A 12249-nucleotide genomic window follows, 5' to 3' on the forward strand; every position below is an offset into this window, starting at 1 on the left:
GGTACAAAAACAATATTTATGAAGTTTAAGACCAATCAATTTATGTTTAGGGGGTCCAGATTTGAATTGAAAATTAAGAAATTTGGTGCTTATTCGGGTAGTTTTACAGTGCTACATAGTCCTTCATTTATCATGGTAAATTTTGTATTTAATGTCATCTAGGCTCTACAGTTGCAATGTTTGACACAGTATTATTATGTTCCATACTATTTTTTAACAAGTAGGGTTTTGCAAGCAGATAGCCAAACACTATATTGAGAAGTAATGTGACAACCTATTGCAAAATATGCTTGATGTAATTGCTGGAGAATGCAAGTATTAAGCAGTAGAACAACATAGTCTGTGTATTAACCAGCACAGCACACAACTTTTATTAAATGTGAGTGAGCGAAATCTTCCTGGTATCAGAATCGTTAAAAGTGAAAACATGCCTCTGTGATGTCAGAATACCTTCAAAATGACTTACGGTACAGTACCACTATTTCGCTCAGTCAAATACCTCCAGTTTCAGTCTAGTATGTGTAGATCATTTCTAAGGCATTGTTCCCAGGTTTAGAATTAAGGTTAAATGTAAGGAGTCGTTACAGAGCACTTCTCCTATATCAATACAAGGCTCCTAACCATTTTACAGTAATTGTGCCAACTTAGGAATGGTGAATTACCTTAGACATTTAGTATGCTATGTGGTGAAACATTCATAGAATCGTATTAATTGCAGATTAGATTCAATACGTGTAGTTTGTATTCAGTTGGTAGGCTATTTAATCGAAAAAAGTTTGCTAGGCTATGTCTTCTCATGCACAACGACACAACATGACCCTTGGTATGTTACTCGCTACGGTTCCCACAAAAGCAGATCAAGATATCAAACGTAGCAAGGAATCGGACTCACCGAATAGTAGCAGACTCGTAATTACCTGCCTTCCTGATAACCTTGTTTGAATTAATTTGAAAATCGCTTGCTTGTAGGTTGGTAACTTGCTACGTTTGATATCTTGATCTGCTTTTGTGGGAACCGTAGCGAGTAACATACCAAGGGTTAGGGATGGGCAATTCAGAATAATTCAGGAATACTAAACCGAATCCAGAATCGAATCCAGAATACCAAATCCTATTAACTTCCAGGCTCCAGCAACACAAAAAGTAAAAAATTTCAGACACAAAAGCTACACATTCAAAGTAAATTTTTGTTGCAATGCAACACATTAAGGCATTCTAAATGACTTCCAGCCAAATCGGAGCAGTGTTGCCAGATGATGGAAGCCGCTTGGCAACAAAAAATAACTAAAAATCACCAGATATTTAAAACACCCTAAACAGGCCCGTAGCCAGGCGGAAGCCAGGGGGGCATTGCCCCCCCCCCCTGGAAAAATTTTGCCCCCCCTGGCAAAATCTCAACATTCTCGAGCAACAGCAACAATTATAATGATTAATTGTCCAAAAAAAATTTTCGGCCCCCCTAAAAAAATTGCCCCCCCCCTTGCTCTGCGGTCTGGCTACGCCCCTGACCCTAAATAAAGCAATTTCGCTTAAATACAAATAGTTTTTAAGACATGAGACACTGCCATCATCCATATGCAAACCTCTTGCAAAACGTTTTCTATACGAGCAGGGATTAATTATTTGCTAAAAAGTTTAAAAAAATTAAAAAAACTTTCTTGAAAAAAATTGAGTAGGGAAAATTTCACCAGATTTCACCAAAAAGTTATCTGGTTCCAAGGTCAAAAAGCTTGGCAATAAAGACCTCTAAATTTCACCAGAATTTTTCAATTTGATATTCTATCTCCCCATCTGGCAACGCTGAACGGGAGCGCAGCTTAGTTTCAGTCAACCCGCAGTCGAAAAGAATCGCTCGGAAGATGCTGATGTGGCAGATATGCTGAGGTGTTTCAGAGCCAACTCCTTTAGCAGAGGGCATCTGCTCAATGTTGTTACGCGCACCAGTCAAACTATCGCAGAGTCGCATACGCACGTGAATTGAAAAAAAGCAGTGCACGATTGTGCATGTGTACAAAGCGTGAAGAAAATTGCGCGCTTAGTTTCTTTGATTGCTCATGCGAGCGAGTGACGTAGAGTTGCATGCGCCGTGCGCGCACAAAGCGTGCACAATGGTTTTGAAAGTGCAGAACTGCGGATGGTGTCAGTGCAAAGAGAAAGTGCAAACCACACTTTTTTTCAGTTCACTGTCTCAAGCTGACAGCTTGCACAAGACTTATGTATATCTTTAAAACCGAATCTTATTACCCGGTTTTATTGCCGTTTTGGATTCGGATAGTTTAGGATCCGAATCCTTCTGGATTCGATATTCTGAATTGCCCATCCCTACCAAGGGTCATGTTGTGTCGTTGTGCATGAGAAGGCATAGCCTAGCAAACTTTTTTTGATTAAATGGGTCTGCTACTATTCGGTGAGTCCGATTCGGTGAGTTCCTAACCTCTAACCCCTAACCCAAACCCCTAACCTTAAAACGGCAATGATAATTAGGCTACGGTACCCGACAATTTAAAAAAAAAATTGAAAAAATCCCCGGTTAAGGGATAGGATTCACCGAATCGGACTCACCGAAACGGGCCATTCCGGGTAATTACAGTACATTTCACAAGGTAGATTTAAACGATCTGTCTTCCTACTTCTAGACGCTGCAGCCGACTGCAATGTCTGTTTCCGGTTGTCTACTCTACTTATGACTTAAATTTGGTACTAGCCTACCCATTACTCGAAATCGACCACTGGGTAGAGGCAATTATCGTAAAGTTTCTTGGCCAGAGAAACAACAGCGATTGCGGGTGGCTGGAGTCGAGCATGCAGGATTGCAGGCTCTCGACTGCGAGCCCAACGCGCTAACCACTCGGCCACTGCTGCCTTGTTGCTTTTGATTTAAATTTTAGATATTACGAAGTGACATTCTAACATTTGTGTTTTAGTACTCTATGATACATAATTACATATCATTGCACCACAGGTTTTCACCCTCAAAAGAATTACTTTACCCACATGGTGCCTACATGCAGCCTAAAGAAAGGGGCGACCTATATCTTCTTAAAGTTGTCTACAAGCACCAGTTTTATGCCCTGTATTACAGCTTGTTGTGTCAAAAATAAGAGATGTAACAAAATCTTTGCAATGCCAATCATTAAGCAACTGTATAGTAACTTTGGACACAAGTGCTCCAGCTGTTCCTGTTGAATAGGTTGGGATTATTGGAACACCCAACAATTTAATGCCACCGATGCCAGATATCAAAACTTAGAGCCTTTTATCTTGCTTTTACTTGCTGGTTAAAGTCTCCAGAAGTTCAACAGCAGGTGGTGACCACGCCAAGAGAATTTTTTCTGAAATATGTTGCGCTGTTTCAACTCTTTATCTGTGTGACTAAGATGGATGCAGATTTAGCTTCGAAGCATCTCCAGAACAGGCTTGAACCATAGAATGGAGAGTAACAGATAAGGCAGTTGGTAGTGCTCTTTCTGATTGCTGCAGAGACTAATCCTGGAGATTTCATTAGGCTATGTCATGAGGAATGAAAATGGCTGTTCCTGTTTTTGATCTTTCATGAGAGCGTTTTTCCTCTATCTCACAAATCATTGAAAATGTGCATGGCTCGTTGTTCACGTCATCCTCAGCTCCAGAAAGTCTCCAGAAGTTCAACAGCAGGTGGTGACCACGCCATTGCTATTTTTTTCCCATTACGTTGCGTGGCCAGAAAGGAAAGGTTTCACTAAGCTTTTCTGAAATTTCTGTATATTGTTTAGTGGTTTGCCTTTGTCTCAGTCTTCATTTGAAAATCTTGCTTGTAAAAAGAAATTATTTTTCTGACAATTTTTGCTTTGCAACTGTAAAAATGTTAGCTCACAACTCAAGTAAAACGTAAAACTTGCTCAACTGTACTGTAATTGCAATTGATTGAGTTTCGCTTTTAGCAGCATGATCGTTGCTTTCTTCACAAGGTAGATTTAAACGATCTGTCTTAGCCTGATGCTGCGAGTTTGCTGTGGCAATAGTAAGTTGCGCTAGCTTTCGGAACACAGTTCCCTAGTCATGTGCTTTGATGAATGATGTTGAAGTCAGTGAGTGGTTCTTTACTGTGGTTCTTTCGTTTAGCTTGAGGCTGCTGGTTGTTGAGTTTCTGTGTTGTTAGGCATTTTTTGTTGCAAAATTTTTTTTTTTAGTTGATTAGTAGATTAGATGACGTAGTTCTTCCCTTTCGGCACGGTTGTTGATTTTAGGATTTTGTCTGTTGATGAATATGGCCTCTTTGAAACGTAATTTACCGCGTCATTTTCTCGGGCAATTATTGTAAATTCAAAGTCGGTGTGACACTGTTGTTGATGATTAAACACCGAACTTTTGTCTGAACTGAAGTGTTCTTTGATGCGGGAGTGGAGTGGTCGAATCGTGCTGCCTATGTAGCTTTCCCTGCATTTCTTGCATGCGATCTTGTAGACACAGTTCTTGGTGGTACATATGTCATCGTTCCGTAGTGGGCAGTTTTGTAGCCGGCAAGGTTCGGGTTTTTTTGGTTTTTGAAGGGCGTTTCTGAGGGTTCGTGAGCGTCGAAAAAGGCGGACTGGCAGATCCAGGTCTTTGAAAACTTTCTTTGCTTTACGGTCCGCGTCGTCGCTCATGTATGGAAATTCAAAATGTATTGGGTTGTATGGTGTCTGGGGGGTTTGTCTGTTTTGCTGGTGTCGTCGTCGTCTGGGTGGTTGTTTAAGAAAGTCCTTGGGGTATCCGTTTTCTTCCATTGTTTTCTCAAATTCGTAAAGTGTGGTGTTGCTTTATTGGGCGAGGAACATCTATCCCTTCTTCTCTGTGTTTCGTTTAAGAGTATGGTCTTCTTAGTACTTGTGGGTAGGGCCAAGTTGAAGTGTGGGAGTAGTTTTGCCTTTGCTTTTTTCTGGTAGAATTTGTGGTGGATTGTACCGTCTTTGTCGATTTTTATGGTGAAGTCCAGTAGTGAGATGGCGTTGTCTGTTGTTGGTAGTTCTATTTCAAAGTTAATAGCTGGGTGCGCTTGGTTGAGAGCGTTTTGGATAGCTAGGGCTTCCTTGTTGTTGACTGTCAGCAAGAATGTGTCGTCAACGTATCGTCTGTAGAGGGTAAGGTTTGTCTGGTTCCGCAGTGTCTGTTTTTCTAGGGTGTCCATGAAGAGGATGGCGAGGACTCCAGATACGGCGTTTCCCATTGGTAGACCGCCGACTTGGCTATAGAACTTCTCCTTGAAAGTGAAGACGTTGTTCTGAAGGATAATCTTGAGAAGGGAACCGATCTTTTCAGGGTGGAACGGGCTGCATAGTTGTGTTTTTCCTGTCGACAGCTTTTGGATTACGTTGTTGATCGCTTCCTTAGGAGGGATGGAGGTGTACATTGCTGTCACATCCAGGCTGAAGGAAAAGTTGAATTTTCTCAGGGTGTCTCGTGGCATGTCTCTAAGTTGATTGAGTAGTTCTTGACTGTTTGTAAGGTGTTCGGCACACCTTACAAACAGTCAAGAACTACTCGGCTGCGGCGTACGGAAGGCGTACGTCGGAAGGCGTACACCGATGCATAGCGCTCAAGTCCGCTTTCCCGCAATGCAGGATAAAGATAATAAAACAAAACAAACAAAAGGAGTGCTTATATTAAATTTATTATGGCTAAAGCCTACACAGCGCTGTGGTAAATGGCATTAAAAGTATAAAACACTGATTTTGAAGTGTCAGTTATGGTGTGTTCTGAACAGGGTATTCATTCAAAGAATTTGCGATCCGAAGACACCATTTTTGAAATTTTTTGCAAAGTAGGCCTATGCTCCACAGATTTTGCCTAAACTTGGTGAGTTTGCCATAATTCTGCAAAAATTTCAGAAATTCCGTTGCACTAAGTATGCAAAATTACCCCTAAATTGACACACTGGTTCTAAGTGAAACCTAAGTTGCTGTTCACAGCATAAAAACTATAATTTGCAATGATTTACAAAAATTAGCTGGTATCACATGAACATATAAAAATCACTCAAATTTTTAAAAACATAAATCACTCAATGTAATGTCAAAATTAAAATTTGGGAAAATCGATAATCCTATAAAAGTCTGATTGCAATCTGGACCCCCTAGACTTTATTTAATTTTGCTGAAACTTAATATTTAAGCTTTTTACACCAAGCCTCACTTCCAAAAAAAAGTTAGAGTTTCTACAATCAAGTTTTGAATTTCACTGGGCATCAGCCGCACCCTATGTAGTGTACAGTCTACTGTCCAAGGCTGTCTGGGTTTGTCGTGCAGATGGATAGCTGAGAAACGGTCTTTCACATTCATCATCTTTTAAACACTCACTCATTGTTTGGGTGAGAATGATGGGGCCTTCACTGAAGCTCAGTGAATCCTTTAAAGCCACAGTGTTGCCATTGATCACTTGACAATTGACATACCAATGGTATGCTCTGACGTTGAAGGGGTTTGGGGAAAACAGCGGTGTGTGTCAGCTTTGTTAAGCGAATAGGAGTAGCCCTGTCAATCTCGTTTATAAACCTTCTGAATATCACTCCAGTAAGCTTTGTACTCATTGCAATTTATGACGAATGATAGTGTCTGGCCACTAGCTGTAATCCGGTTGTAGCGAACATTTATTGCTCTTGAACTGACAATACTTGACAAGTTCCTCGTCCTCCAAGTTTTGGATATACACTGCGGTTGGTGCTGCAATTGTCACATATCAAAGAAATTATAGTACCGCCAGCACTAACTACAGCTAAGGCAGCTTCAATAAGGACTAAGGAGTTCCTTCAGCTGTTCGGCAGTTAATTTTTTGCAGGGCAAAACATGTAGAATAGTTACCACTAAAATGACAAGCAATCTTAACAACCATAGCATGTGAAGCAAGCATTTTATCCTCATCACCCTCTACTGCATTATTTACCACCCTCTACTGCAGGGGTTCCCAACCTTTTTTACACCGTGGCCCCTTTTGAAAATTTTGAAAAATCAATGGCCCCCTATTTTTTTCAACCTTTTGTAAAAATTAAGAAACGTCATTTTAATTAGAAAACTTGTTTATACAGTAACCGGTAGTTAGAATGATAAAATGATATAAATACAACACACAATAAACATGATAGTACATTAATTAGTTATTATTATTGCATATGCAGTTAATGCAATGGTTGAGCTTGTTTTTGCTCTGACAATGTCTTAATTGCTGGTTTGGTGGTGGAAAGAGCAAGCCGCATGTCATGTTGAATAGACACTGCGCTGCTTTGTCTTCAGAAGTAATATTGTTGAAAACCCACATTCACAAAGATATGTTGATGGGAGGCAACAGCAATGGCATGACAATTTCATTAAGCTTTGGGCACAATTTGCTTAGTTTTGCCCAAAATGTGGTCAAACTATCTTTCTCAAAGCTCAATCGGGTTTCCGTCTCTTCTTGCAACTTCAAGAGCTCGCTTTGAGCACCAAGATTTGGACAAAATTTACTAGTATTTTATGTAATTCTAATTTATTTATTGTATTTATTGTATAATATTTATTGTATAATAGTATTTATTGTAACTAGTAATTCTAGTATTTTATTTAAATTTACTAGAGTGGACTTAGAGATAATATATATATAAAAAAATGATTATTTTTTAAATTTTTTCATGGCGCCCTTGAAAAAGGCTCATGGCCCACTAGGGGGCCATGGCCCCCAGGTTGGGAACCCCTGCTCTACTGCAAATGTAAATTTATCTAAAAAATCTATTGAAATGGTTAATTTATTTATGACTGAACACATAGCACGTAGCACATGACACTTGATGATGTAATAGACAACTTTGTGATTACCATCAAATCATAGCCTAACTGAAAGCGGTAGCCTACTAAAATTTGTGCAAATCTGTTTTTAGTATTTTTTGTCTATTATTGTGGGGAGAAATTGACAATAGTTGTGTCTTTCAAAGAAGGAATATGGCATTAACGTTGAAAACCACTGTAACTACAAGTTGGTCAATAACGTTCAGGAGCACGCATCTCATTGATGCACGATTGCACGGTATAATCTGTTATTTTGTTTTTAAATCTATTTTGCAGTTTTTTTCTTGCATAAACAATTAATGGGCCACAAGAATTTTTGTGTAACAAAAATGGGCCACGAAAGAAAAAAGGTTGAGAACCACTGGACTAGTCGATCACATTGCCTTCTGTGACAAAATGTGTTTGTAAAAGTTTACAGTTACTGTATACATACAGATTCAATACCATTACCAGGTTTTCATGTAGCAAACTTACTAGCCTATTGGTAACGTTCTATGTGGTATTTGATCTATTTCCAGTGCGAAATTAGAATTTTAGACCACTTCCGCTCACTGGAGTTGTATATTTAGCTATTCGAACGCGTAAAAAATGTGAATTCACAGACAACTCGTATCTTAGACGAGCATATTCTTTTAATTCCCTGTACGATAGATAGTCGAAAAGGCAAAAGTTTTATGCATATTATTTTGTTGAAACATACAAATTCTGTTGAGAAGCGTGAAAATACCGGTAATTCAATATTTACTTAATGGCAAACTTGAAAATTTGATAGGGATGGTGGCCCACATAAACGTGCTCCAATTCTACTGATTTATGGACCAGCAAAGATTCTTGGCTAGTGGAACAATCTCACAAATCTACAAGTCAATAGTACAAAAAAAAGTAAAAAACAAGGGGGTTGTGTGCACACTACCCAGGATGTGTTCAATGGGATGTTTATTCAGAAGCCAAATGCAAGTTTTGCCTCTATTAAACATCATATGAACTCAATTAAGTTAAGTCTGATCAGATATTTACAAACATTGAAATAAACAATATCTAAAGCTGTAATAAATGCAATAGTAAAGTCTACACTATCAAATAAAAATGTGCGGCATGCAGCTGCACTATCGTATGCTTCTGTAGTCTATTGGACCTCACATCACCTCAACCACCTCATTGGACTAGAGGCCAGTTTGCACACAAATGGTCACATCCTAGTGTGTTTTACCTAGGTTACACTTTTTTTAGTACTTTATCCATAAAACTGCCCAAAATATCTGAAAATGCCATTTCTTTCCCATAAAATGCCTTTTATAGAGCAAAAATGTCATTATGCAATTTTGGCTGCCCATGCATCATTTTAGACTGCAGAAGTGACTTCCTAAGACTTGATTTAGTGGGGTTAGACACCCACTAGAAAAAGTATTATGGCTAATTTAAGGAATTTTGGCTCGGCGGCCACTAGAGCGCTCTTGGATAGGGGTCAAACGGAGTCAAAAAATGTTTTTTCAAATACCAATGTAAAAGATAGCCCAAACTGCATCTTTTGGCTGAACTCAAAAATTCGTTTTTTTTATCCACCCTAGTGGACGCTTTATTGCGAACGGCGAAGACGGTGTAGATTTACAGTCAAGCGATGAGCCTCTTGATGTGTCTGATTCCAGTGATGTCGCGACAACCTCGTGCTTCGATACAGCATCTGATGATTCCGATTCTGATAGCTTCTTCTCTCGTGTTGTCGCCATATGTCAGGGCATCCGTTGGTTAGCCACTGCCTGGTGTCGTCATCGATGGAAACTAGGCCTTCCATACCATGAGGTGGTCTGTATAGCTGGCAATCCTTGATAATGTGGGCTGCCGTCTGCATTTCACCACACTCACAAGCAGCACTCTCTGCCAAACCGCAGCGCAACATGTCTGCATCATAGCGTCCAACACCAGTGAGCAAACGGTTACGCCTTGATGAGGCAAGTCTGACAGAGTCTAGTTCTTTATCAAACAGACTTTGTGTTGATCGCAGTATCCCAATTGTGCCGAAATTATGTTAGCTATATAGTTATACGTAAATCCAGGCAATCTTCTCGCAGGGAGCTATTAATTTGTTACCGGTACCTGGTTGAGCAATTAACGTTATTTTATGATAATTCAACGTTGCTAAATGTCGCAGTAAAGTAAAACAAACGTAAATTTCTGATTGGGCTTCGTTGTTACGCAATATTACCCGCCGGAAAATTAAATCGATTTGTGTTGACTCGAACGTTGAATCAACCCAAAATTAACTTATTCTCCCCTCCCCCATGAGTTATTTAACGTAACTTACTGTAACAGCGTGCGACGTGCGTATCTGGTTGCTTGCTTTATCGCTACTTTTGTTATTATTACATCACAACAAATCGAACAGTGCGGTCGTGATAGCCTGCTTTAGTATATTTTTCGCTTCTCGTTTTACATGTTTTGGTACAAATGTTTCTAATAAACGTTTACAACAATTGCCGAGGTAATTTCAACTTTTGTCATTTGGCCTCGGCAATGTTTCTGCCAAAGTAAAATGTGCTAATTTTAAGACTGTATGTTGATGCTTGTCGAAGTTCCGATGGCCGCCATGTGCTTGTGATTGGCCGCCGAACAGCTTCCTTCAGTCGGACACGTTTGGCCGCCTGAAAAAAAAAGTTGTTTCGAGGCCTGGTTTTGAGTTTTTTGATTGATTGAATCTTTATCCTCGGACTGGGAAAGCTTCTTGCAGAGCTTAATCCTGGCAGTTTCCAATATATACTTATAGAGGCTTTGAATCACTGACGCAGGCCCGGTCACCGATACTGACAGAGTGAAGGTTCCGATTGTTGAAGTCTTGTTGCCGGGGTATTATTCCATTCATTAGATGCCGCTGAATGGAGAGCAGTCCTTAACGTACGTTGCTCAAGCGCACACCCCGAAACTCGAACCAGCGCCGTTTGATCTTGAAGCTTCTTTGTTTCAGAAGTCACACGCTAACCAACTGAGCTATCGGGGCGGACTGGTTGGTTGGAGTCTTGCACACTCCTATTTTTTTATGTCGGTTAGCCGGGTCTGCTGCTATTCGGCTACAGTCCAATCGGCTAGTCCGATTCGGCTAGTCCAAATCGGCTAGTCCGATTCGGCTAGTTCCCTATTCGGCTACAGTCTTTTTCGGCTAGTTCCCTATTCGGCAATTTTTTGAAAATCCAACGATAAATAATTTAACGACGCCTTCTGTTTATTTAGAGAATTTTGTATTTTATTCCGCAATATCGTTTCTTTTGCATTCCGACCGTTTGCATGTCGTTGCGTACATGTCGTTGCGTACGTCGATTCCTTTGTCATGATAAAGTAACATCAACTGAGAGTCTAACGAAGGAAGTAACCAAAGGAATTCCAGGTCATGTAACGCCGAAACCCAGATTTATTCTAAACTGCCACTTAGTTTTAACTTCACCTTTTATGTCAAACGCTATTTGGCAACTGTCTTTTTTTCGTTGATACGTTTTTGCTGAGACTTTATCTCATTAACCTCTATTGTTAATCATGAAAAATGTTGTTTTGATGTAAAACACTTATTTTGAACGAACTCAGACAATATCGTCTGTATGCAAACTTAGAATATATGGTATTAGAATCCTCAACTATTACAAAATTCCAAATCTAACGATGCTTTCTGTTTATTTAGAGAATGTTGTATTTTATTTCACAATATCGTTTCTTTTATAGTTGAAATTATCAAAGCTTTAGATGAGTGGGGTTTAGACCTAACCACTGAGATCTTAAATCATATTTATGACATCGGAAACATCCCTAGTGATATGGTACGTTCCATATTCATAACTTTACCAAAGAAAACCGGAGCAACAGAATGCTCACTCCACAGAACAATTAGCCTTGTGAATCATCTAACAAAGATCTTACTCCGAATCATGATAATGAGATTGAGACCAAAACTAAAATTCCAGGTCATGTAATGCCGAAACCCAGGTTTATTCTAAACTGCCACTTAGGTTTTAACTTCATCTTTTATGTCAAACACTATTTGGCAACTGTCTTTTTTTCGTTGACACGTTTTCGCTGAGACTTTATTTCATTAACCTCTATTGTTAATCATGAAAAATGTTGATGTATAACACTTATTTTAAACCAACCCAGACAACAAAATTCGTCATTTTTACACTGATTCAACGTCTGCAGACGTTGAATCAATGTAAAAATGACGGATTTTGCCGTCTGGGATGGCACTCAAAGGTAAACACTGGATAAAATGCAAGAAGGCAAAAGAAACGATATTGTGGAATAAAATACAAAATTCTAATAAACGGAAGAATCGGACATACATCTCTCTGTTATCATTTTTAATGTAAAAATTCAAACTGTGCTGTTGAAATTTCCGATTTTAGTTGTGGAATATTGTGGAATAAAATACAATTCAAAACTGTAGCCGAATAGGGAACTAGCCGAAACGGGCCATTCCGCGGTTAGCCTGCTAGACGGG

At 39.5% G+C, this 12249-nt stretch overlaps 1 protein-coding gene across 3 annotated transcripts in view; it reads left to right on the forward strand.

Annotated features, from left to right (window-relative positions):
• Window positions 1-12249, forward strand: part of LOC145768727 (surfeit locus protein 2-like) — a 35841-nt gene that overhangs the window by 11602 nt on the left and 11990 nt on the right. The window lies entirely within an intron of this gene.

Source organism: Aplidium turbinatum, chromosome 4 (genome assembly GCF_918807975.1).
Source record: "Aplidium turbinatum chromosome 4, kaAplTurb1.1, whole genome shotgun sequence".
Lineage (NCBI taxonomy): Eukaryota > Metazoa > Chordata > Ascidiacea > Aplousobranchia > Polyclinidae > Aplidium > Aplidium turbinatum.